General features: G+C 44.2%; 1 long non-coding RNA gene across 1 annotated transcript; it reads right to left on the reverse strand.

The window, feature by feature from the left end:
* Window positions 1–994: 994 nt before the first annotated feature.
* On the reverse strand, window positions 995–27,538 carry LOC147018456 (uncharacterized). The gene is made up of 3 exons (XR_015062801.1): window positions 26,503–27,538; window positions 25,923–26,136; window positions 995–1,592 (listed from the first exon to the last, which is right to left on the reverse strand). It is a non-coding gene; the product is annotated as an uncharacterized LOC147018456 (long non-coding RNA).
* Window positions 27,539–27,973: the final 435 nt, after the last annotated feature.

A 27,973-nucleotide genomic window follows, 5' to 3' on the forward strand; every position in this document is an offset into this window, starting at 1 on the left:
TGCCCTTCTAGACTGTTTCTGTTTTTTTTTCCACCTGTGGAACTAACTTCAACATTCTCTTCAAATGCAATTCTTCCTTTCGGGTCTTCAAGATGGCTGTTCACCACCATCTCAAATTGTGCCCAATCAAAACCACGATATTTTCTACCCTCATTACCCCCACCCCACCCCAATCCCTTCTCTTTCCAAATTTACAGTTTTCTCTACTGACAGTTTCCTTCTGTATCCATCTTGTCCACACTATGCATCTGCTCCTACTCCCCATTCCTCACCATACATATTGTTTGTCAAAGTCTCCCTGTATATTGGCCTTCAACCTTACTGTTGGTGTCCCCCCCCCTCTCTCTCAGCAGAGTCTCTGGCATATAACATATAGCATATAACAAACAATCCATATTGTTCCTTTTGTCCTGATCCAGTGAGTGTACCAATTCTAGCTCTTCCATGAGCCTCAACTATATATACAAACAACACCACCAAAAAAAAGGACATGTGATCAACATGCTTTATCATTTACAGGAATTTCATTACACTTTCAACATGTATGATGAAATAACTATTCTAATCTATCCCCCATTTTACTCCCGAGACTACATCACTAACACTACCCCCTCTCTCTCTCTGCAAGACCTGTCCCCGAGTCTGTGGAAGAGACGGCGTCAGGCTGGCCATTTAGCAACATACAACTCCCCTCCGAGTATAACCCATATGCAATACACGAAACAGTTCTTTTCCCTCGTATACATGTTTAGAATCTTTCCTTTCCATTACCTCACAACACACAGCACTTAATACTTTACCGAAAAATGTTTAAATAATAATCGATGTGTGTAGAAGGGGGCACAGGAGCAATAGCCTCGTAAGTGGGGGGGGGGGGGTTTGCATTCGATTAACATTAAAAAGGGGAAATAACATTATCTTAGAAGCGCACGCACGCACGCACGCACGCACGCACGCACGCACGCACACGCGCACACACACACACACACACACACACACACACACACACACACACACACACACACACACACACACACACACACGACTTATTTTATGTGAGCAAATACAACCCATCGCTTCGCTGACGGGAATATTAAGGGTGAGGGGGGGACAGAGTGAGGGAAGGGGGAAGGGGAGAGAGGAGGGGGAAGGGGAGAGAGGAGGGTGTGGGAGCGAGGTGGCATGGGGGCGCTATGAGAGGGGGAGAAGGGGGGGGAAATAGGAAAGGGGGTACTCAGAAGGGGGAAGAGCGAGGGAGGGGGTAATGGGGAGAGCGACGCCTCACCAAATGTCGCTGTACAATCCGAGAGGGGTGGGCGCGAGGAGGATGGGGGGATAGAGATGAGGAGAGAAGTGGGGGAGGGGTGTGGGTTTGGGGGGAGGTAAGCATGAGGGAAGGGGGTTCTGGACTTGTGTTTGATAGTTGAACTTGCCTGTCGCTCAGCATTTAAGTATAGAGCAAAGAAAAACCCCATGGGTTTGTGATGTCACAAGATGGCATCATCAGCAGCCAGAGTGTACAGAGAAGTTATGTAACTCCCCACGAGGTCACCATTGTGTTCACCACGTTCAGTGTTGTGTGACGTCTCAGTCTGAAAGTACAGAAACAGCTCCTCCCTGAGCCTCAGAACCTATATTAAATTAATGAACAAAAAAAAGATGGATGAAACAAAAGAGAAATAAATTTGCATGAACACGACGACACATAATGATAATGTTCCTATGGATCTCTTGAAATTTCAAATAACAGCTACAGTAATGCGATTTGTTCAGCTACGAGTTCGATATATTATCACAAAAACAATTTTTCATGTTGGAACTAAAATCTGACATGATTATGGAAGCTTGAAGTTGTTGTTGCCGAAATATTGCAGCATGCTGGCTGTCAGTTGAATATGTTTGAAATACACAAATAATTGTTTGTGAAAAATATTTTTAATGACTCCTTTAATGAGACATTTTAAAGGTAAAATTTAATTAATCGTATGAAACAAAAAAAACTATTGTTTATTGGAAAAATAACACCAGCTTGGTTACGTGGCTGTGATATCACACCAAGACCTTTAGTCATGAAGCTTGAAATGCAATTTATATGCAGTACTTAAATGTGTTTCTAATAGTTTGACTTTTTGGATAACTAATGTCATCAATTTAAAATACAAAATCGTTGCAGTATGATGGGATGTGGGTTCAGTTGGCTGCCAGGTTTTAGTTGAGGGTTAGGGTTAGGGTTAAGGTTAGGGTTAGCTGTTAGCATTAGGGTTAACCCTAAGCCTGGAGGTATGTATACTCACCTATGAGTTGCCTAGCCTGCCGTTCAAATACTGACCAAGATATAAACGGTGATCCTGGTGTTACGCAGGCAGGGTGAGGCATCATCGTGAGTGCTGAACCTCAGATGGACGTTAAACTGGGCATCCCATCTGCCACAATCAGTTGGGGGAAATTTTAAAAATCTTCATGTCTTTCACGAAGAGTTTGTAATCTATCGCCGGCACCCTGGCCAAATCGTAAATTCTTGCTCTAACCTACAGGGGGCACTGCATCAACGGCACTCACACCCCCAACCCACCCTGACCCCTCAAGCGAATGATGCAACATGCAGCCATGCACTACGGACGAAGAACCGAACCACTTGAAATTAAGTTTGTCTATCCACAACCACGACTCAAATTGACTTGAGTGCACTCAGTGATCTTTTATGATTGGCACACCTCTTTTTTTTGTACACCAAGTCGAGGAAGAAACTAAAACTAAAGTAAGAGCTAATACACAGAAACATAATTATAATAAGACAGGAGACAAGAGGGGCAGGAGTGGGACGCACAAAATACTGGGGAACAAAGGCAATAGGAGATCTGTGGAAGGGAGAGGGATGGGGTGGGGTACAAAAGGTAAACAACATGGTACTACAAGGACTTTCAGGAAGGAAAACTAGAAATTTGAAGGAGGTGCGTTTGGGGTGGATTAACGGGAGTAGAAAAGATCAAGGTTTTGGATGGGGGGAGATATGAGATTGTGGTGAACAGCTGTTTTGAAGACCTGGAGGGAGGAGATGGGGATGGGCCAGGCATCTGTCTGAGGGATGGCCAGACGGAGGCCCCTGGAGTACCGGCGGAAAGTGGACACAGTGGCACGCTGCTCCCATACCTGAGCTGACCTGACCTGAGGGACGAGTGGGATTGAAGAGTGTGTGGGAGAGGCGTGAAAAAAAGAGGCATGAAAGAGTGAAGGTGAGCAGTGATTCTTGATTTTGGCAGTGGCACCAGAAGGGGTTTTTTTGGCAGATCTTGAGCACCCTGAGGAAATATCGGGGGGACAGATCACAGAAAGAGTAAAGGGGGAGGGGGGGATAAGGCTGGAGAGGAGACAGTTGAAGACAGAGGTTCTTTGGTATTAATGGCAGTTTTCAGCATAATGTTAAAGATGTCGAAAAGACCATAGCTCAATGGGAGTTGATTGGGATCCTAAATGGGATACTGAATATTGAACCTCTTTTCTCAGAACTTGTATTACAATGGAGTACCCATGAGTTCACTCAGCAGCTCAACTGATGGGTTTCACTAATAACTTCCTTCTTTTTAGGCTTTGCCTGTAGGGCTTTGTTGCAGGTGTTTGAGACAATGTAGCAATGTCAACTTGACCGTGTTTTGGTCTACCTCGATTCCAGAGCATCTTGAACAAATCACGACAGATCTTCAAAACTGAGCCCACTGCAATCAAGCCAACATCGAGCTGCAGCGCCGGGGCTTTCCAGGGCGCTGACGCTAACAGATGTTGACAGATGAGTTTCCCACATCCCAGAGTGCCACCTGCGTGATGAATAGATCGTAGAAAGAGCCACCCACCCATGGCCAGCGATCACTCCACCGTCTCCCACCACCTCCTGACCCCACGCGTCAGGATGCTTTGCTGGGCTCAACCAAAATTGGATGACAAAATGATCATTCATGGAAAAAAACCCGCTGACCTCCGATCTAGCCATGAATCCACAGGGTAATCGGGTCACTCGTTCAGCCAGCTCATGGCAAGCCATAAAGAGGAATTCATGGAGGATGAAACAGGACAAAGCCTGTCCGGGTGAATCTCAGCATGGGCGGGGACATGCAGACGTTTCTGACGACCCAGACTGCCATGCCACATTTCGTTTCGAAATCCTATCCAGTGCTCGCTCCGGGTACCGTATTCCATCTTCATTTGTCAGCAATGCCGCGCTCTGTCTCATTCTCAATTCCAGGACTTTCGATCCCAATAAGAACAACCAGAACTCCTCCTGGTGAGATCCCCCAGCTCACCAATTCGAGGAAATCATGCAAGGCTCCAGCTTAACGTTCTTGGAAAGTCGAGAGGCTCCCCTTAAATCCTTGCCCACTGCACGTTTCCAAGCAATCCAGCACACTCCACTCTCAGCCTTTCAAGTCGGTTACCTGGCAGGGTCTCATTGCCCCCTGACAACACCTTACAGGGCCAGAATGATCTGCGGATCTCGAGTTGTATTAAAGTGTCACACAACAGAAATATATATATATATATATATATATATATATATATATATATATATATATATATATATATATATATATATATATATATATACCTTCCTTTTAAAATTACAGCAAATAAATGAAGAGCTCAATGCAATATAGTGAGAGACCACAATTGGTTGAAGTTGAGATATTCAAATTTAAAGTCTGAAAAATTCCTGAATGCTCAGTGACCAGACTCGGTGCTTAGAATGGTTAGAATGTCCGCTCTGATTCTGGGAGGTCAGTGGTTTAAATCCCAGGCAAGTCAAACCAAAGATTAAAAATGGTATGTGCTTGCCTCCTTGCTTGATATTCAGCATTTGAAAGGATAAGAGCATGTATAATCCCCATAGGTTTGGCATCCATGGAGAGGAGGAAATTCCTCAACAAATGCCCGTTGAGTGCAGTGAGAAAGATGGCACCATCGTTGTGACGTCACTGGTACACAGCGTGCCTCGGGAACGATGGCACTTGCCACAAGCCCAGTGACTGCGTTCGTCTCATCACACAGTCCTGTGTTGGGTCTCATCTATTCTTCTGTATGTCTATTGTGTGAGATGTGTGTGTGGCAGCTCCACTGCCAGCCTTATATCTGGTTTTTTTTAAATGCACATAAATGGTGCAAGCTGCTTTTTCTTTTTGGAAATGGGGAAGGAGGGGAGGAGGGTGAATGAATAAGTAAACATATCTTGCAGCATTTATGGGGATTAAGCAGTTTTTCAAATTTATAAACTTGATGAGTTTAAAATTGACCAACTGTGCTGTTTGTCTGGGATCCAGACCCAGGATTTTGGGATGGACCAGACACTTCGTCCTATACATTGCAGGTCACAATTTTATTTTAGTTAAATGGCTGTAGATTCAGAATCAATAGGGCTGCTCAGCCACCTGCCTTGCAAAACCACCAGAATAGGGGTTTTTCCCATCATAAATTTCCCAGAATCCATCTCATCACAAAATATGTGCGATTTTCAGCATAGCATATTTACCAAATAAAAGTCTATAACTATATGGTATTCATAGAATACTTATCCTGCGCAGTCAACGGTTTTGGAGATACAGCGGTGCAACGTTTTTCAGTTTTTTCCAAGATGGCGCCTCTACCACATGACCTATGACACCATGATTATCATTAAAATATTCCACAGGAGGAGGCACCCCGATGGTGAAAATTTCGTGTCCATCAGACCAACAGTTGCTGAGAAAAACAAATTCATAATAATTGGATAAGTGTTGTACTTGTCGAATTATGACGTCAAAATTAAGACAGCGATGACATAATCATTTACGTATCATATTCCCCAAGGAAAGTACTTGACAATAAGCCACGTTTCAATTTTTTCCATGGAGCGGTTTCAGAGATATAGAGGTGCAACTTTTTTTTAGATTTTTCCAAGATGGTGCCTGTACCACGTGACCCATAAGGACATAATTATTTTTTTTAAAAAATTCTACAGGAGGAGCCATTAATTCTGTAAGTTTCGTGTCCATCGGACTAACAGTTGCAGATGAATTTTTTTTTCATCCTGATCAGATCAAGTGTTGTACTTGTCGAATGACATCATAATGAAGGCACCAATGACATCAACAACATATCTTATTCCCCATTGGGAGTACTTGACAATGAGCCATGTTTCAATTTTTTCCACTGAGCAGTTTTGGAGATTTAGAGGTGTAACATTTTTCCAAGATGGCGGCCGTACCATGTGACCTATGACAACATAATTATGAAAAAAACAAATTCTACAGGCGGAGGCACTGCTATGGTAAAATGTTGTCAATCGGACCAACGGTTGTCGATAAAATGAATTTTTAAAATGCAGACAAGCACGCACATACGCCACATGTACGCACCCGAATGCCTAACCCTGATTTTAGCTTCACTAGCACAGGGTAACTACATAATACATGAAGATAACTAACTGTTGTGAACCATATATGAGAAATCCTATATCCTCTTTGTTGGTGACCTAATATTTAACCTCTGTTGGCCTTGATGTCAAAATGAGGTCATTTTACTCATAAAATCATAAAAATTGTTCATGAAACTTAAATTATTATCTAATCGAACGTTCTTGGAAAGGCCTCTGATATTTTCATTCTAATACGAGAAGGGCACTCGGTAGAGCGCATACCCCCACCACGCAATGCCTGATCCACGAGAACATATCGGGCCAAATACATTTTTGAAAAAATATCATGTTATACAGTACCATATCATTTTTGAACCCATCTCTCAGTGAAGAATCACTTTAGAAATAAAATAATTTTCGTATCCAGATCTGGATTCAGATCTTCACCAAAATCGAATGAATTCGTCCTTGTCACACACCCAACCTGACCACCAAATTTTCATCCGGATCCGTCTACAACTTTGTGAGATATCCTGCACACAAACTAACAGCAAATTTTGCAAGTACCTTGATTGAAGGTCGACATATTTGTTGCATTCGCTGTCCTGGTTGGAGTGAATGAATGCCATAGCATCTACAAATCAACAGAACTTTGTCAGTTGCAGGCAGATGGTCTTTTTCTACCCATGGATCACTCAATTTGCCTTTCATAGCAGCAAGGCAGTTGGCCTTGTTTCCTTTCCTCATTAAAAAGCTTTGCGGCATGGCTTGTTCTGGTTCAAATAGTGATGCTGGATAGTTTGTCAATTCATAGCTGAAAGCATCCTTGTCCATGTCTCGGACGAAAGAGAAACTCCGGAAGACATCAATTTATTCCTGGTATATTCGCATCTGTTGACATTTGGCTTTCTTTTGACTTTTTTCCTCAAAAATCCGAAGGTGTAATGGTGGAATTTGAGGACTGGTTCTATTCAGCTTGTGCATGTGCGTCCCTTTCTCTTTGGCATCCAGCAAGTCAAGAGATTTGCACTTCTCTCCGGTTGCAATGTTGAGATCTGATGAAGAAAAACTGAATGGATTGACTCGTTTCAGCATATCTTTCATTGTATTCACAACTTCTCCGTCTTTGATGGCTTTAGACTTTGATGGCTTTAGACTTTGATGGCTTTAGACTTTGATGGCTTTAGACTTTGTTGGCTTTAGACTTTGTTGATACTTTGACACCAATATCCTGAATGTGGGCCATCATTTTGTCTGTTCTGAAACAATAAAATAAAATGCATAATATTTTATACATTTTGTTATTTTGGTATGGATTAAATCCATCTATGTTATTAGATTGTTTAAACACTTATTCAATTTGATTTGGGGGATGGTTTAGATATGTATCACTTTTGGAATGGTTCTGTCCACTGCCCATTTCCACCCCCCTCCCACGATCCTGGCCTGTGTGGTTGAGTCCATATTTACGTTAGATTTATTTTCCGAACTAGAAGGGCACTCGGTAGGGCGCATACCTCCGCCCCGTAATGCCCGATCCACGAGAACATATCTGGCCCAATACAATTTTGAAATATCATGCTACATATCGTTTTTGAGCCCGTTCTCTCAATGGTGAAGAATCACTTTAAAATATTTTCGTAGTCGGATCCGGATTCGGATCTTCACCAAAATCGAATCAATTCGTCGTGTTTGAACACCCAATCAATTTTCATCCGAATCCGTCTCCAACATTTTGAGAGATCGTGCTATATATCGGTTTAGCCCTATCTCTCAATGGTGAAGAATCACTTTAAAAATTATCAGATCTGGATGTGGATCATCACCAAAATTGAATCAATTCTTCCTTGTCACACACCTGTGTCCACACAGTTTCATCTAAATCTGTCCACAACTTTTTGAGGTATCGTGCTACACATCGTTTTTGGCCCCATCTCTCAATGGTGAATCACTTTAAAAAAATTCTTGAAGTCGGATCCAGATCTTTACCAAAATCTGATCAGTCCGTCCTTGTCACACACTGAACCCGTCCACAAAATTTAATCCGGATACGTCCACAACTTTTTGAGACATCCTGTACACAAACAAACAGACAAACAAACAAACAAATAAACCAATGTCACCCTTAGGGTGACCCGTATCTTGCCAAAAGGTGACCACGTGTGACTTCTTTAAGGTCACACTGAGGTGAACAGAGCTGCTATCCACCAGGAGCGACTCCTTGAGGAATATCTGCCTACGAGAGATTCCGATGAGAATCGTTCTACAGAGTAACCATGAAAAATATGCGTTTGCCTCATAACGTCACCAAATGACGTCATAATGTCTCAAGCTTGACATATCTAGAAAGCACTCATCAAGGTGTTCAATTTGAGGTACTACACGATATGGTTCCTAAAACTTGAAAATTTGACCTTGGGGTCAAATATGTTTGACCTCAGGCGCTAACCATGAAGGTCAAGGCCAATTGCCACCAAAAATTAATCAGCTGAGCGCCAGACCATGAACCATATTCCCATGAAGTTTAAAGACGATCCGATCAAAATTACTCCAAAAATAAGGGTTTCGTCGACTCCCCTGATTTGCGACAAAGTGGCCTTGACCTTTGACCTTGACCTTCAAAATTTTATGCGCTGAAAGGGATCTCTATAGGCCTCTGATATGCGAAGTTACAAAAATTCCCAATGATAACTGTGCTCTGCAGAATTTTTTTTCGTGATTACAGACAAACAAACAAACAAAAAAAAACATACAGACTGACTAATATATCTTGAAAAAAACTTCGTTTTGGCAAGATAAAAACTTACCAAGTAACAGATCTTGCAAAAACTTCGTTTTGGCAAGATAACAATAAGACATCATGCAGAGCATGATACTTGCAAAATCGATAAAACAAATTTGACCTCAAAAATAATTGGTGGTTGAATTATTCAATAACCAAATAAGCAAATCCTCTTCAAATTTCCATTGAATCAGATGAAAAGTGACAATTTTAGAAATTTGGCCCGTGTCTCAAAATAATAGGCTTGTTGAATTCACTGACCTGAAATATAATTCCTCTTCAAATATCAAGTCAATCGGATGAAAATTGAGGATTTTAGAAATCTCACCTAAGTTGTTGACCTTTGGCCTTTGTTGACCTTTTGACCTCAAAAACAATAGGCTTCTTCCTTGTGACAAACTCTACCATGTGGTGAAGTTTTGTGAAGATCGGTTTATAATTGTGACCTGTAGGTGAAAGATAAACAGACAGACAAACAGACAGAATAACGACATTTACTTACCAATCAATATACTTGAAAAATCTTTGATTTTGCAAGTAACAGACAGAAAGAAAGGGGTGAAAACAACCTCCTTCACCTCAGGTGGCGGAGGTAATAAAATAATTAATGTTTTGTATAAATTTTTTTAATTTTGTGTTGCGTGCACTTGCCCAGAGATAAAGTAACTTCCTCGTGTTGGAATCACCATCATAGCTTCAGCAATTATTGAGGTCGGTAGGGCTACAGTTTTAGATTGTTTTGAAGGGAAGAAACAAAAGATGTTCAAATCGGCAATTTAGCGATCTCTAATAATTGTACTTTGGCAATGCATTCTCGCGTCATTTTAAGTATCGGTAGTTCAGAAAACGCTCGAGAGTAAATGGTATGGCTTTTAAATGCTTATGACTTCACTCTCGTAGTTTATAAGCCAAACAATTGTGTCCACATTAGAATTAGTGGCCATTTTTTTCCCATAACATCCTTCTATATGGAGTTCTACCGTACTCTATGATATCTGATAATGATATAAACTCCTGACGAAATGAATGTTTACAAGGTAAAATATGGAACATTAAAATCAACTGAACTGATAATTTGTTTCATTAACAGTTTTGGTGATTTTATGACTTAAATGACCTCATTTTGACCTCTCAGTCAGAGGTCAAATATTAGGTCACCAACTGAAAGAAGGATAAGATTTCATATTTCAATCTATCTATCTATCCATATATATATATATATATATATATATATATATATATATATATATATATATATATATATATATATATATATATATATATATATATATATATATATATATATATATATATTGTTATGGCTGTGGAAATTCGCATGACACCATGAAGGGCCCGTAGGTGAGATATCTCTCAGACCATGTGTTGTTAGCCCCAAATCCGTTGTCTAAAGGGAATTTATGTGATTCATTCGGGCTGCGACGCTTTGAGTTAGGCGTTTTTCTGTTCTATCTTTATTTTGAACCAACCACGTCTCAACCGCCATCACACAACAACCACCAACCACAACGCCGCTTCACAACAACCACAACCACACCTGCCTTTCAACAACCACGCCATCCTCACCACTCTGCCAGCAACCGTCAACATCTCCACGAGCACAAAAGGGGAACAACAACAACTCCCACCCCGATTTCTCTGGTAAACAAGAATGACGGTTGGAATTCAACTCCCACCCCGATTTGTCTGGTAAACAAGAATGACGGTTGGAACTCAACTCCCGCCCCGATTTCTCTGGTGGAATGTCCCCCCTGCCCCCCCCCCCGTGCCGCGAAGGGAGGGGCGGGGTGCCGGGGAAATAAAAGGGTGCACGGAGGCGCCGCTGAGAAGAGGTCGGAGGAGGTCAGGTCAGGGCGGTCGGTGAGAGTGTCAGTGTCAGTCGGCGGTTCATGGTCTTCTGCCCGTCTTGGTCTTGGAGAAGCGGTCCGTAGAGCGACCCGCTCGTTGGAGCTTGCAGTCAGTCGAGAGTCCGGACGTCGCGGAGGGGACGCGGACTGGAGGCGCCGCTCTGCCATCTGTCGCACGGACCTGCGCGTTCGTACAAGGAGCGCCGGAGAGAGCTTGCCCACCATCACACCGCGAGGGTGCAGGTAACCTGCAATGGTCTCGTGGGACTCGTTCGGTCTGCCAAGTCCCACACCATAAAGGCTCACGGGCCCCATCTGCCCCCTTGTCTATGAGGGTGGCTTCTTTCCTTTGCTTTTGAGTAAATGTGTGTTGGTGCCGTCTGTAAAGTAGAACTGTATAAGTGTTGCCGTATGTACACGTATTCGGTTTAACTCTTGCTTTCGCTTTATATGTGCATTTTGATTATTGTGGCTGTATATACGTGCTTTCCGTGTGCCGCGGAATAAATGTGCATTGTGTTGAACTGTTTTCCCATTTCGCTTCGTCTCCTTCCTTTTAATTGACCCTCCATCCTGCTTCACGTAAAGGAGTTCGTAGTGGGCTTAATACGCCCGATAATTAATCGGAACCGTCGAGGCCAATGATAACATCGCTCGGTTATCACTGTAGCACGGAACGGACCGCTTAAGCGGTTCGTGTCCGGAGTCAGCCTGTGGCGTGGTGCGATCGCCCGGTCGACCATTCGCGCAGGTACTTAGGTAGATCGAATGTGGCGAGCAACCCTATCCTGCGCGGGTGGGCAATTGGCACGATCGTGGTGAGGTTGAACCCCCACCCGTGACTAGCTCCCAGCATTGGTCCGAGAGGGTCACGACTGAATTGTCCGTCCGGTGGGCGACGTGCCGCGATTTGAGTCACGTGGCCGTCTGCACGCCGGTGGGCGTGAATTCGCAACAATATATATATATATATATATATATATATATATATATATATATATATATATATATATATATATATATATATATATATATATGTATATATGTATATATATATATATGTATATATGTATATATATATGTATATGTATATATATATGTATATATATATATATATATATATGTATATATATATATGTATATATGTATATATATATATATATATATATATATATATATGTATATATATATATATATATATATATGTATATATGTATATATACATATACATATATATATATATACATATATATATATATATATGTTTCACAACAGCTGGTTATCTTCATGTATTATGAAGCTGTAGATATTCTTTGGTAAACAAGCGATGCCGAAAATCACACCTATTTTATGATGGGTACCCACTTTCAAACCCCGATTCTTGGTAGTTTCACAAGATAGATGGCTGAGCAGACCTATTGATTCTGAATCAACAGACATTAAACCAAAATAAAATTGAGGCCTGCAAAGTAGAGGAAGAGGTATCCAGTCCATCTCAAAATAAAGCCTTTTTGGTCATGTGGAGCCCATACTGTGTGCATTCTACTGCACTAAGCCATCCAATGGTGCAAATACTGCTCGCAGGAGTTGAGAAACACGAGGAAAGTCAGAAGAAGAAAAAAATGGTCAAAGCAAGTAAGTGAATGCAAATGATGGTTGTTTGAAGATCTCTTGGAAAATAGACGTTGGGGGCAATGAGAGCCTAGAATCGCAATTCTCAAATGAGGGGATCAATTACTGTTATCAGACGTGCGGGTGAAATGAGGTATACGTGAGGGATGTGACAGGGTGGGAGGGGGATGGGATGCAGGTTTTCTCTGAGACAAAATTAATCATCATATGGTAAGATATCAGATCAGCTGCTATTCATTATAAAACAGTAATTGGAACCTTCTTGAAATACTTTACACTCAATGCCTCTCGTGTTAAGATGGTTTGCTGTTCACCACAACGAAATTGATACCGTCAATAATTGTGATTACATAACCCTCTTAAAGGTCCCACAAACCTTCACAAGCCTTGCACTGCATGTAAATCATTATATACTAACAGAGGTACCCGTACCTCATGCAGATGGGCAAGAGGATTCCAACGGTATGTAATATGAAGGGGTTAATATTACCAGTGGGGTCGAGTATATTGATGGACAGACAGACGGAAAATACAACTATTATATTGTTGCGGTTCTGGGAACCGCATCCATCCAAAGCAATAGCAACCATCATGCAGCGGTCCCGAGACAGTTATTCCATGAATATATGTTCAGACTGATCATTCCCTTTTGTCTAGTGGGACAACTGGACAGTGCATTGTGTAAACTTCACAGTTATGTCTGATTAAATCTCTGCACTCATTCCTATTCTTTTTTCTACTCTTATTCCTGAGGTAAATCCCAGCCACGTGCGTGCTTCGCCATCTCCCACGGATGGCCTCAGCGAAGGCCAAGCAGGCATTACGCCGGACACCCCTCTGCAGAAATTACAGCCTGTCAAACGCACATGCAGCGGTAATTCCACCCACTGGACAGAAGGTGTACCCAACACGACACCCACGCTGCACGGAACACGTACCGAGGAGATGGAAGAAACGGCACCCGAAATGCTCACAACTTACAATGCGGCACGCGGCCACGCCCTTTCCAACCCATTTCCAAATCCCTATCTAATAATTATATGTATCTCCGTCCATTCTGAATCCCCATTTAATACTTGTCTATCCTCTCTTCTAATCTTTTGCCTGAATTCATGACATGGATAAGGGCGGCGGACCCACGCATGGCCCCGGGGGTGGTTTATCATCGCACTGTGCAGGTAATGCTCGATGGCGGGCGGACCCGCGCGCTGGCCCTGTGCTTAATGGCGGACCCGCATGCACTATACAGGGCATGCTCGATGGCGGGTGGTCCCACGGTCACACACACTGACCACTTGTACAATGGAGGAGTCACGCGCAGCCCATGATACTTTAACATTGTACAGAACGGGGTGCCAACAACACACATCTTTGGTCGGGTCTGTGCATGGGGTTACAATAACATCTTACTGTCGGTCTTCACTCACTCACCACGACGGCAACGAATGTCTCCCGCAGACGACAGACATCCTCCGCACCTCCGCGTCGATGCAGCTGCTACCAGGCAGAGGCATGCTGTGCGGCTGGATCGCTCGGGCTGCGTGGCGCATCATGGAGCAGGCACATTGACCAGCGCCAACCGCAGGTCGCCGGGGCATGGCACGGAGTTCGATGCAAGGCGATTCATGTCACGGTGCTAGGAGCGAGGCGACTCCGCAGCTTGAAACCATCTGGCTGGAAGTGGTGGAGCCGCTTCTGGTCATGGCAGCCAGCCCATGTGCTCGCCGGGGCCCAACCAGAGTGCCCGATTCGGGTGACGACGCATCGCTTCGGGTCATTGCCCCACCTCGTACCACCGGATCGATAAAAAGGACGGGTGGGGGCGGTGGGAGGAGGGTAGTCATCATTCCTGCATGTCATTCCTGCGCGTCGTTCCTGCGCGTCGTTCCTGCGGTGTTGTTCCAGGGTCGTCGTCGTTTCTGAGTCGTTCGGGCATTGTTCCTGCCCGTCGTTCCTTTCTTCGTTCCTCTCGGCTCGTTCTGTCTGGCTTGGTATCGACAATCTACCCATTCGCTTGATGGCTCCACCCTTCTTTACCAAGTCGCCTGCTGGCTCCGCCTCTCTCTCCACCCATTGGCTTTTGAATCCACCCAAGTCTCTCCCTTCACGCCTGACGGTCGCGTCTCATTCTCTGGACCAATGCTAGCAGCACGAAGTTCCACGAAGCAAGAGATGACGCACCAGCTGTCAGGGAGGTATCACCCAGTGGAGCATCCCCCCAAAATGTATTGGTGGTGCAATCGGGCAATCGTGCAAGGTATTAAGAGACCGTTAGCCTCATCTCCTCTCCTTTTTCTCTTCATCGGGTTGTGTGTGTGTGTGTGTGTGTGTGTGTGTGTGTGTGTGTGTGTGTGTGTGTGTGTGTGTGTGTGTGTGTGTGTGTGTGTGTGTGTGTGTGTGTGTGTGTGTGTGTGTGCATCATGGCGCCTGTCCTCGTTTAAGTTAAGATTGTACAATAATTATACATGGATAACTCTGCTCTGTGTCTGCTTTTGGAAGTTGCTTATATATTGCCGCACCTTTCACATTTCTTCCTATTCCTGCGACAGACAACAATAAAAGTTATATTCTCTGTGTCATATATCTTTCCTCGCCTGTCTGTTAATAAATCCGTTTGAAGAAATGTTCCCAGCTCGTTTTCGTCTTTTCTTTCATTGATCCAGAATGGTCCGTATCCTAACTTAGCCGGAACTTTATTCCCAACAATCCGTTCCTTTTAGCTGGTACGTACATGGCAGTGTCGCTCGGCTGTATCTGATCCGGTAAAGTGATCCGTTTCGGGCAAGGCGTACCGAGGGCATGTTCCCCGGTAATTAAATCATGTGATTAATTAGATAACCTGGTTAACCCATAGACGGGAGGACCCTAGGCCACGCGGTTGAGTTATTGGCGTTCACGGTCGGTTAGCGACCCACCGCGTCATGATATTATGTGTGCGACGGCCTGCAATTCTGGGGAGTCTGGTGGGAACCCAAGATATCTCCCCCCCCCCCAACGTTGGTCTTCTCACCCGACCCCCGGACCGCAACAATTATGTATATGATTTGTAATACGGCCTATCACCGGGTGGCACTATTCAATACACATTTACAGAGAGAATTGGGGTCTTGCCCCCACCCTGAACCCCCTACCCTGTTTTCTTGCATCTCCATTTGCCAAGAGGATTCCAACGGTCTGCAATATGATGTGGTTATGGTGGGGCCGATTCTATTGAAGGACAGACAGACAGACAGAAAATATAACTTTATATGTCATAAATATTATATATAAACACATACACAATATAAATCCCTGGTGTTGGAGCCTGGTGTTGGCGCAGTGGTTAGGGCAGTGGCTTTGGACCCAAAAGGTCCTGAGTTCAAGCCCCGTTGGGACACTGAATTAATATATGTATGTATATGTATATTATGTATATATATATGTATATATTATATTATGTATATATATATATACATACATATATATATATATATATATATATATATATATATATATACATATATACATATATATATATATATATACATATATATATATATATATACATATATATATATATATACATATATATATATATATATACATATATACATATATATATATATGTATATTATGTATATATATATGTATATATTATATTATGTATATATATATATACATACATATATACATACATACATACATACATACATACATATACATATACACCAAGTCGAAAACACCAGGGGGTTGAGTCAGCCTGCCATCTTTCCGAGGTCAGCGAAATGAGCACCAGTTGTACTGGGCCCGGTGTATTCCCCGGTTAGAATAGGTGTACCATATCCCTGTGTGTCATAAGAGGCGACCAGGGTTGCGTCAGGAAGGGCATCCGGCGTAAAAACCTATGCCAAATCATTATGCGGACAACAAAACGAATTTCCATACCGGATCGGTCGAGGCCCGGGTTACCAACGACCGCCACCGGTACCGGTGGTCAGCAGGGTACCAGTGGAAATTGTGCTACTGCTGGGCGAAGGAGTAGAAGGAGACGGGGAAGGCGAGTCCGGAGGCAGTGGGAGAGGGGGAAGGGTAGAAGTGTGGAGGTGAGAGTTTGAACTCTGAATGTTGGGACGATGACTGGCAAAGGGCGAGAGTTGGCTGATATGATGGAGAGAAGAAAGGTGGACATACTGTTTGTACAAGAGACCAAGTGGATGGGGAGTAAGTCTAGGAGCATTGGAGGTGGTTAAAACTGTTCTACCATGGTGTGGATGGGAGGAGAAATGGTGTCGGGGTAATCCTGAAGGAAGATTATGTCAAGAGGGTATTTGAGGTGAGGAGAGTGTCTGACCGAGTGATGAGTGTGAAGTTGGAAATTGAAGGGGTGATGATGAATGTCATCAGTGCATATGCCCCACATATGGGGTGTGAGATGGAGTATAAAGAAGATTTCTGGAGTGAGTTAGATGAAGTGGTGGAGAGTGTATCCAAGGATGACAGAGTGGTGATTGGAGCAGATTTCAATGGACATGTTGGGGAAGGGAATAAAGAGGATGAGGAGGTGATGGGGAGGTACAGTCTCAACAAGAGAAATGTGGAAGGGCAAATGGTGGTAGAGTTTGCAAAAAGAATGGAAATGGCAGTGGTAAATACGTATTTCAAGAAGAAGGAGGAACACAGGGTGGCATACAACAGTGGAGGAAAGTGCACACAGGTGGATTACATCTTAATTAGGAGATGCAACCTGAAAGAGATTAGTGACTGTAAGGTTGTGGCAGGGGAGAGTGTAGCTCGACAGCATCGATTGGTGGTCTGTAGGATGACTTTAGAGGTGAGGTTGAGGAAGAGAGTGAGGGCTGAACCAAGGACCAGATGGTGGAAGCTGAAGGAGGAAGACTGTTGCATAAAATTTAGGGAGGAGGTGAGACAGGCGTTGGATGATGGTAAAGATGGGTGGGATGATTGGGCAACGACAGCAGAAGTTGTGAGGGAGATAGCTAGGAAGGTACTTGGTGTGACATCTGGACAGAGGAAGGAAGATAAGGAGACTTGGTGGTGGAATGAGGAAGTACAGGAAAGTATAAGGAAGAAGGGGTTGGCGAATAAGAAGTGGGATAGTCAGAGAGATGAAGAAAGTAGGCAGGAGTACAAGGAGTGGTGTCGAAAGGCAAAAAGAGAGGTGGCAAAGGCCAAGGAAAAGGCATATGACGAGCTGTAAGAGAAGTTGGATACAAAAGAAGGGGAAAAGGATTTATACCGATTGGCAAGACAGAGCGACCGAGCTGGGAAGGATGTGCTGCAGGTTAGGGTGATAAAGGAGGTAAATGGGAATGTGCTGACGAGCGAGGAGAGTGTGTTGAGAAGGTGGATGGAGTACTTTGAGGAGCTGATGAATGAAGAAAATGAGAGAGAGAGAGAGAAGGTTGGAAGAGGTGGAGATAGTGAATCTGGAAGTGGGATGGATCAGTAAGGATGAAGTGAGGACTGCTATGAAGAAGATGAAAAGTGGAAAGGCGGTTGGCCCAGATGACATACCAGTGGAGGCATGGAAGTGCTTGGGAGAGATGGCAGTGGGGTTGTTAACCAGATTGTTTAATAAAGTCTTGGAAAGTGAGAGGATGCCGGAGGAGTGGAGATTAAGTGTACTGGTTCTGATTTTCAAGAATAAGGGTGATGTGCAGAGCTGTGGAAATTACAGAGGGATAAAGTTGTTAAGCCACACCATGAAGTTGTGGGAAAGAGTAGTGGAAGCTCGCTTGAGAAGAGAGGTGACGATTTGTGAGCAGCAATATGGGTTTATGCCAGGAAAGAGCACCACTGATGCAATGTTTGCTTTGAGAATGTTGATGGAGAAGTATAGGGAAGGCCAGAAGGAGTTACATTGTGTGTTTGTGGATTTAGAGAAAGCTTATGATAGGGTGCCAAGAGAGGAGCTGTGGTATTGTATGAGGAAGTCGGGAGTGGTGGAGAAGTATGTGAGGATCGTGCAGGATATGTATGAGGACAGTGTGACAGCGGTGAGGTGTGCGGTAGGAATGACGGACCGGTTTAAGGTTAAAGTGGGATTGCACCAAGGATCGACTCTGAGCCCTTTCCTGTTTGCAATGGTGATGGACAGGTTGACGGACGAGATCAGACTGGAGTCTCCATGGACTATGATGTTCGCGGATGACATCATGATCTGTAGGGAGAGTAGGGAGCAGGCTGAGGCGAGCCTTGAGAGGTGGAGGTACGCACTGGAGAGAAGGGGAATGATAGTCAGTAGGAGTAAGACGGAGTACATGTGCGTAAATGAGAGGGAGGGTGGTGGTATGGTGCGGTTGCAAGGAGTTGAGGTGGGGAAGGTGGATTGGTTTAAATACTTGGGATCAACTGTCCAAAGTAACGGAGAGTGTGGGAGAGAAGTGAAAAAGAGAGTGCAGGCAGGATGGAGTGGGTGGAGAAGAGTTGCAGGAGTGATTTGTGACAGAAGAGTAGCTGCAAGAGTGAAGGGGAAAGTATATAAGATGGTAGTGAGACCAGCTATGTTGTATGGTTTGGAGGCGGTGGCACTAACAATAAGACAGGAAGTGGAGCTGGAGGTGGCAGAGTTAAAGATGCTGCGATTCTCGTTGGGAGTGACGAGGATGGATAGGATAAGAAATGAGTGTATTAGAGGGACAGCGCTGGTAGGACGGTTTGGAGACAAAGTGAGAGAGGCGAGATTGAGATGGTTTGGACATGTGCACAGGAGGGAAACGGAGTATATCGGGAGAAGGATGTTGAAGATGGAGCCGCCAGGCAGGAGGAGAAGAGGAAGGCCAAAGAAGAGGTTCATGGATGCGGTGAGGGCAGACATGCGGGTGGTTGGAGTGTCAATGGAAGATGTGGAGGATAGAGCAAAATGGAGATGGTTGATCCGCTGTGGCGACCCCTAACGGGAGCAAGCCGAAAGAGGAAGAAGAGATACACAATATAAACACATGCACACGACCTGGCGAAAAGTATGACACCTGCTTGTCCAACATCCCATTCCAAAATCATGGGCATTAATATGGAGTTAGTCTCTCTGCTGCGATAACAGCTTCCACTCTTCTGGGAAGGCTTTCCACTAGATGTTGGAGCATTGCTGCAGGGATTTTCCTCCATTCAGCCACAAGAGCATTAGTGAGGTCGGGTACTGATGTTGGGGGATTTGGTCTGATTCGCAGTTGAAATTCCAATTCATCCCAAAGGTATTTGATGGGGTTGAGGTCAGGGATCTGTGCAGGCCAATCAAGTTCTTCCACACCGATCTCAACAAACCATTTCTGTATGGACCTCGCTTTGTGCACGGAGGCATTATCATGCTGAAACAGGAAAGGGCCTTCCCCAAACTGTTGCCACAAAGTTGGAAGCACAGAATCGTCTCGCATATCATTGTATGCTGGAGCATTAAGATTTCCCTTCACTGGATCGAAGGGGCCGAGCCTGAACCATGAAAAATAGCCCCAGACCATTATTCCTCCTCCAGCAAACTTTATAGTTGGCACTATGCATTCGGCCAGGTAGCACTCTCCTGGCATCCACCAAACCCAGATTCATCCGTCGAACTGCCAGATAGTGAAGTGTGATTCATCACTCTAAAGAACGTGTTTCCACTGCTCCAGAGGCAATGACGGTGAGATTTACAGCCTCCAGTCTACACTTGGCATTTCGGTGATATTAGGCTTGTGTGCTGCTGGTCTTGAGTGGCTTGAGTGCTTCAGCACACGGCGGTCTCGCTCTGTGAACTTATGTGGCCGACCGCTTCGCGGTTCAGCTGTTGTTGCTCCGAGACGTTTCCACTTCACAATAACAGCACTTACAGTTGACAGGGGTGGCTCAAGCAGGGCAGAAATTTGACGAACTGACTTGTGAAGGTGGCATCCTATGATGGTGCCACATTGAAAGTCACTGAGCTCTTCAGTACAGCCTTTTCTACTGACAATGTTTGTCTATGGAGATTGCATGGCTGTCTGCTTGATTTTATACACCTGTCAGCATTGGGTGCAGCTGAAATAGCCGAATCCACTAATTCGGTGTGTCTGCATACTTTTGGCCATGGTGTGTGTGTGTGTGTGTGTGTGTGTGTGTGTGTGTGTGTGTGTGTGTGTGTGTGTGTGTGTGTGTGTGTGTGTGTGTGTGTGTGTGTGTGTGTGTGTGTGTGTGTGTGTGTGTGTGTGTGTGTGTGTGTGCGCGCGTGCGTATGTAGGCAGAGGACAAATATATATACATACATACATACATACATACATACATACATACATACATACATAGAAATTGTTACGAATTTGGAATTCGATTGCACACAACATTCAGGTTCCTTTAGTCAGCTATGTCGATAAGTGCTTGTTCCCAAGATAGCTCACCTTCCATTGTTTAAATGTTCAGAAATCGATTAGATGCGCTGCGGATCAATTTAATAGTTAGGGAACGAACAATGGAGACATCCCTCCCCCTCTTCTGCGAAGAGCAAGAAGAACCCTGCCGTCCCGTGACTCATGATGTCAACAACTCCCTCCCACCCATGGCTGAGCGGGGGGTGGAGCACGAGGGCATAAGTCATGAGTCACGCCGGGAGCAGGGGAAGGGCGAGGGAAGGGCGGGAGAAGGATAAGAGGAGATCTTTTCTTTGTTCGTGTTGGGGAGTTGGAGTAGTAAGCTTTTTGCTTCGGGAGAGAGTAGTCGTTCAGCAGACCATCGGGTCCTGCTTGGCTTGCGTTAGGGTTGAGGCCCTCGGAAGCTTTTTGCTTCGGCTGGCTCAATGAGCTTCGGCTGAGGCCTGACTCAGGAGGAGGCTTTGAGGAGGCTTTTTGCTTTGGTGGTTCAGTGAGCTTCGGCTTCTGTTTGGCTCGGGAGAGTTTTTTGCTTCGAGCTGCTTTGTTTTGGAAGGAAGTTGAGCCGGTTGCTCAGCTCAAGCTGCGAATGTTGGCTTCTTCTTCTTCTTGGTTTGTAGAGCTCTTTGTTCTCCATTTTGGTTCCCGGCTTGGTACGACTCATCGACCTCTTCTTGGAGGTGGTTCCTTGGGGGAAGCGGCGCATCGCCGGGAAGTATCAGTGCATTGACGGGAAGGATCGGCGCCTCATCTCACCAGCACGTGTTGAGAAGCACGGGAGGATTCGCGGGAGCTCGGGAAGGATCGCGGCTCACGGCGATTAGATCCAGCTCGCTCTCGCTGGAGCCTGGGTCCGAGCAACTTGAAAACCACACGAGGTGGAGCGGTTCGAGATAGGGTCTGAGTTTCAGCTCACCTGTCCTCTGAGCTGGAGCTCATTATTAAAGGCCTCTGCCACCATTTCTTGGGTGTGTGTGTGTGTGTGCGTACGTGTGTGCGTGGGCCCATCTAATAAGTAGGAGCTGCTGTTAAGTGCAAGTGACTGCACATAATAAGTAGACGGTTGTAGTTCTTTTATCGTGCTTTTGTTGCTTGTATAATTGCATACGTGTTTTGCCTTGTTTAATTGCATACGTACTTTATTATAATGAATGTCTTTGTGTGAATGTAAACCTGTTCGTTCCGTCCATTCCCTCATTGAACTACCCCATCTTGCACTCGGAATATAGTTGGTTTTTAAATAGCCGGTAAAGTGATCGGGTCCAACGGGACTGCGCGATAATACCCCGCTCAGTTATCCCAAAAGGAAGCGAGCTGCTTAAGCGGCTCATTTCCAAGCGGTCCCGTTGAGGTACAATCTCTCGGTAATCTACCTGCATGAATAATTAGGTAAATCGAAGATTTGGCGCTCGGACCCTGTAGCGCGGGTAGAGTGCGGACAAGGTTGTGGTGTGGTTACAAACACACCCGTGGCTGGTTTCCGGCGTTGATCCGGAAAGCCGCGACTGGATTGTCCGTTCAGTGGGCGAAGCGACCGTTATTGGTTAGACGCAGTCGTTCGCACACCGACGGGTGGGAAATCTACAACAATATATATATATATATATATATATATATATATATATATATATAAAATATATATATATATATATATATATATATATATATATATAAATATATATAAATATATATATATATATATATATATATATATATATATACATAAATATATATATATATATATATATATATATATATATATATATATATATATATATATATATATATATATATATATATATATATATATATATATATATATATATATAATATATATATATATATATATATATATATATATATATATATATATATATGACAGTCTATATGGGCTGGCAGGATAGCCCAGTGGTACGCACACTCACCTTTGAGCTGTCGAGACTGCTTTCCAATCTTGACCTATGTTGGGTAAGGCATCGATGTGCACACAGTCCCACGGATAGATGTTGTCGGGTACCATGCATTCTCACATTAGTTGGTGGCCATTAAATATCAGAGTAGGCGAGTTATCACCGTTACCCTGGCTGAATTCCAAATTCCTGCCTGGAGTGGCGGTAGCAGGGGTGGCGGGCTGGAAGTCTTGGAGGTTCTTTGCCATCAGGTTCCACTGTTCACTGTCTGGGTAGCAGCTTCTGCATTGTAAACTAGAAGGGCACTTGGTAGAGCACATACCTCTGCCATGCAATGCCTGATCCATGAGAACATATCAGGCCCATTACATGTTTGAAATATCATGCAATACAGTGCAAAATAGTTTTTGGCCCTAACTCTCAATGGTGAAGAATCACTTTAAAAATTAAATAACTATCGTTTCCAGATCCGGATTTGGAACTTCACCAAAGTTCCCCGTTGGCCGCTGAATTAAAAAATACACCAGGAGGTTGACTCAGCCTGTCATCGTTTCAAGGTCGGCAAAATGAGCACCAGTGCACTGGTAAGGGGGACACTGCATCAGCGGCATCGCCGCGTCCCAACCAATGATGCAACCAGCAGCCACAGGCTGCACTCGATAGAGAGAGAGAGAGAAAGAGACTCAAAAGGAGAGCTGCACAATCGTTACATATGTTTGTGTCAACAACAGTCGCAAACTTTTTGATTTAATTATTTATTTATTTGCATGCAGCCTGTTATTGCTTGGCTGCATCATTTTCTTGGCGTGCAACTGTGCCCATTACCAGTAAGCTGGTACTCATTTTGCTGATCAGAAGGATGACAGGCTGAGTCAATCCACCTTGTATTCATTCAACAGCACAACAGGGGCTTGAACTCAACACCCCTAACCACTAAGCCAACACCAAGCCTTCTGCTTTAATGACTTAAGACAAATAAAATGGTTCATGTAAAGTTAATGCAAAAAGTCAGTCGTGTAGTTTGTTTTTTAAGCTGAAGGACATCATGAAATGGGCAGGATGAGCTTGGGATGAAGAGTGAGGAGATGGAAAAGGAAGAGGAAGAGACCTGAACCAGTGTTTCGTCCTTTGAGTTTCCTTCTCCGTGCACACATGCGTGTTTTGTGTCCTATTTTTGTCTGTGACATCCTCAGGTGTTCAATGTACGAGCTTTTCCACGAGCCTCGATGATGTATACAAAAAATTACTGTCTGATTCAATAGCCATCACGGACCATCCGCTGGAAACCGTCTGGAAAATCCTCCATCTCTTTTCTGATGACCCCACCATCTGCCGTGACATCCCTCATCCTTCACTTAGGCAGGAAGCATCCTCTTCCCTCTCTGCAGACCTTGATAGAATCACGAGCTGGTCAAACACTTGGAACATGTCTTTCAATTCTGACAAATCTCACACTCACTATCTCTCTCCGAAAAGACCGTCTGGTGAAATCATCCCATCTACTTTCTTAACAATCCTCTTGAAGAAGTTCAGTTAGTCAAACACTTGGGTCTCACTATCAGTCATGATCTTTCTTGAGAAAATCATGTATCTCAGTTGGCCTCCAAGTGCGGTCATTGACTGGGCATCCTCTGTCATGCAAAGGCTTTCCTTGGCACACCTAAACATTTATCCACCTACAAAGCCTCCATCCACAGCTTGATGAGTACTGCTCTCCCCTCTTGACCGGCACCCCTGCCTCACACCTTGCTCAGCTTAACGCCATTGAAACCAAGGCTTTTAAGATCATTGGACTCTCCCAGGATGAAGCTGAGTATCTGGGCCTATTACTTTCACACCGTAGACTGGTGGGTGGTCTCTGGCTTCCGTCTCCTTTCTGGTGTTGCAGCTTCTGCCCTTTCTGTGCTCTGCCTCCATCCCAATTCCCCTCCCCCCCCCCACCTCTGAGGATTTCTGCAGGGTGCACATGATCAGTCAGTGAACCACTTCTGGTGTAACTCCCCAAACCCAGAATGACTGCTCACCTCCTCATTCTTTCCTCCTTTTTTTCCTCGCCCCCCACCTGTGCAACAAACTTCGTCATTCTCTTCAATCTCATTCTTCCCTCTAGGAATTCAAGACAGCTGTTGACTAACCATCTCAGATCATCTACCATCCACGAACATTATCTTTTTCACCGCCATCCAGCCCTCCCCAATCCCACCTCTTTCAAAGTCTCCAATTTTTTCTTCCTGAGAGTTTGCAACTATGTCTATCTTGTTCATGCTGCCTATCTATCCTTCCAAATCCCCCTTATTTCTCCAAGTGTCCCTCCATCTTGTCCCTCAACTCAGATGTTGTGTCCACCCTAGCCCCTCTCTTCTAACTCTTAAGTCTTGATCAGTTATGTGTTCTTGCTCCTACATGAGCCTCCAACTACCTGACTTTATATACAAAAAAAACCTCCATCATCAGAGAAAGTACCCTTAAATTCCAGAACCTCTTTGAATGATTGGTTCACACCATTAGTTGTGTCCTTAGGTCATCCATTTGGACAGATAAGAAGAGTAAGAGGGATCTCATGGACAGTGAATGTTGGCCAGGTTAGAAAAGAGCCAGGGAAAAGGAAGAGGGAGAGAAAAGGAAGAGAATGTCAGGGATCAAGAGAAATGAAGAAAGTCAGAGAAGAGAATGATCAAGTGGACAGAGGGAATGGAAGAATGAGCAAGGAGAGGGAAGAAAAGATGAGAAAGAGAAAGAGAAAAAAAGAGAAAGAGAGAAAAGAGAAAGAAGAGGGAGAGAGGGAGAGAGAAGAGAGACAGAGACAGAGACAGAGACAGAGACAGAGACAGAGACAGAGACAGAGACAGAGACAGAGACAGACAGAGAGAGAGAGGGAGAGAGAGAGAGAGAGAGAGAGAGAGAGAGAGAGAGAGAGAGAGAGAGAGAGAGAGAGAGAGAGAGAGAGAGAGAGAGAGACAGCCCTGTCGTGGGTGCGAACATGTGCAGCACGTATCAAGGGCATCCTCGGCCCTGCGAGCACAATTAGGGACGGCTCACCTTTTGGGCACGGGTGGCCTTTTCATTTAGCTCGTGCTTGAAGAAGCGAGAAGGTTGGGGGCAGCTCATTGCGGAGCGTTTCAGGCTCGGGAGATGGAGGAGCCTGAGCTCTTGCAGGCAGAGGATGAAGTTCAAAGGGCAGTGAGTGGGAGCTAGTCTTGCCATATCCAAGGAGAGTGTGGAACGGCTTGTTTTCAGCAAATCGACGGTTTCCCTTTACCGTGACCGTGGAAATTAGGCAAGATCGGCAAGTGGAAAAATAATTTGTGGATGGAAAAAAAAGAAGCACCCAAAGCAGGGACACACACACACACACACACACACACACACACACACACACACACACACACACACACACACACACACACACACACACACACACACACACACACACACACACACACACACACACACACACACACCAGAAATGATACAACAGATTGTAAAGACAGTAGAAGCATTCAGGCAGTTAAATGTCATCGAATGTAAAAATATATTCAACATTTATTTCATTTAATATTTGGTGTCATGACCTTTCAGTTCACCACAGTAAATAAAATAAATACCGACTCATCAATACCTGCAGATTTTCGTTCCACAAGAGAGTAGGAGAGGAGTAAAACATGCGTTTATGACGTGTAAATGATGTCGGATCTTGGTCTGTTTGTCTCCTCCTCTGCAGCCTCCTCATTCCTGGTTACATGATCAGTATCCTGACCACCTGCTCCAGAGGGCTCTCTTGGTGACGGACTAGCGGGGAATTTTTAAATGAAAAAGGTTCAGGATACAGAACAAAAGGACAGAGGAGGATGTAGGTTCACGCGTACAAACGTGCATGCACGTACATGTACATACACACATACACACAAGCCGACAGGCGACGAGGGATCTGCTAGGATCGAAGCGCTGGATACGATGCTTTTCATTCTGACCGATCCACTGACGAAGATTCATTGCCAAGACGTATTGGTTCACATACAATTGTTCCTCTGCCTGGCAAGATTTTTCCTGTTGCGTATTTTGCCAACTGGCACTCCACATAAAAAATGAGGGTAAATAGACGCCCTATTTTTGAGGGACTACCATTTGAAAAATAAAACCGAAATCAAAAATCGGCTCGAGTAAAATTTTCTAAATATCTCAAAGTGTTTAATTCCGAAGTCTCGTTTCTCCATATTCAAAACTGTAGGACAAGTATTGAAAATGGTGAACGCGGTTTTTCGGCCGCTGCCAAATTTCGTTGCTTAGCAATGAAACTCAAACACGCACACTCCCAGCTCATATGGTACCTGTTCGCCAAGTTTCATCGAAATCGGTTTGCTGGTTTGTGCTGTGGAGCCTCGCATTGCAGACACACAAACACACAAACACACAAACACACAAACACACACACACACACACACACACACACACACACACACACACACACACACACACGGAAAACCTGACAATAAGGGATATCTAGCGAATCCAATATTTTTCTCCAGACAAATGTGTTCTGAACCATTATAGTTATTACTTTCGAAAATCGAAGATGTTTCAAATATATTGGTTGGTCACGTGCGTTATTCTGTCTGTCTGTATGTCAATCGCCTTCAGGTCAATTTTAAACCGGTCTTCAGGAAACCACAAAATAGCAGAGTTTATCATAAGGAAGAAGCCTTTTGATTTTGAGGTCAAAAGGTCAACAACTCGGTCGAATTTCTAAAATCATCAATTTTCATCTGATTGACTTGAAATTTGAAGATAATTTGCACATCAGGTCACTGAATTAAAGCACTAATTATTTTTGAGGTCAGCATAGGCCAAAAGGTCTTCTGATATTCTTAAGCGATCTTCTGATCTGGATGATTCCTTTCAGTGTGCTGGTTACGATTATGGTGTTTCAACCAGGTGATGAGGATGCTTAAACCAGAACAGAATAAATCTCACTCACATTTAAAACGCAATGTCATGATATAAATGAAGTCCTGGTGATGATTACTTCTTCGTCGTTTCCCCAGCGGCTGGTGACGAAGAAAATCTATTGGCATTGAGCCACTGCCACTTTC

Source organism: Eptatretus burgeri, chromosome 10 (assembly GCF_056783735.1).
Source record: "Eptatretus burgeri isolate ZD-2024b chromosome 10, Ebu_testis_v1, whole genome shotgun sequence".
NCBI classification, from domain to species: Eukaryota; Metazoa; Chordata; class Myxini; order Myxiniformes; family Myxinidae; genus Eptatretus; species Eptatretus burgeri.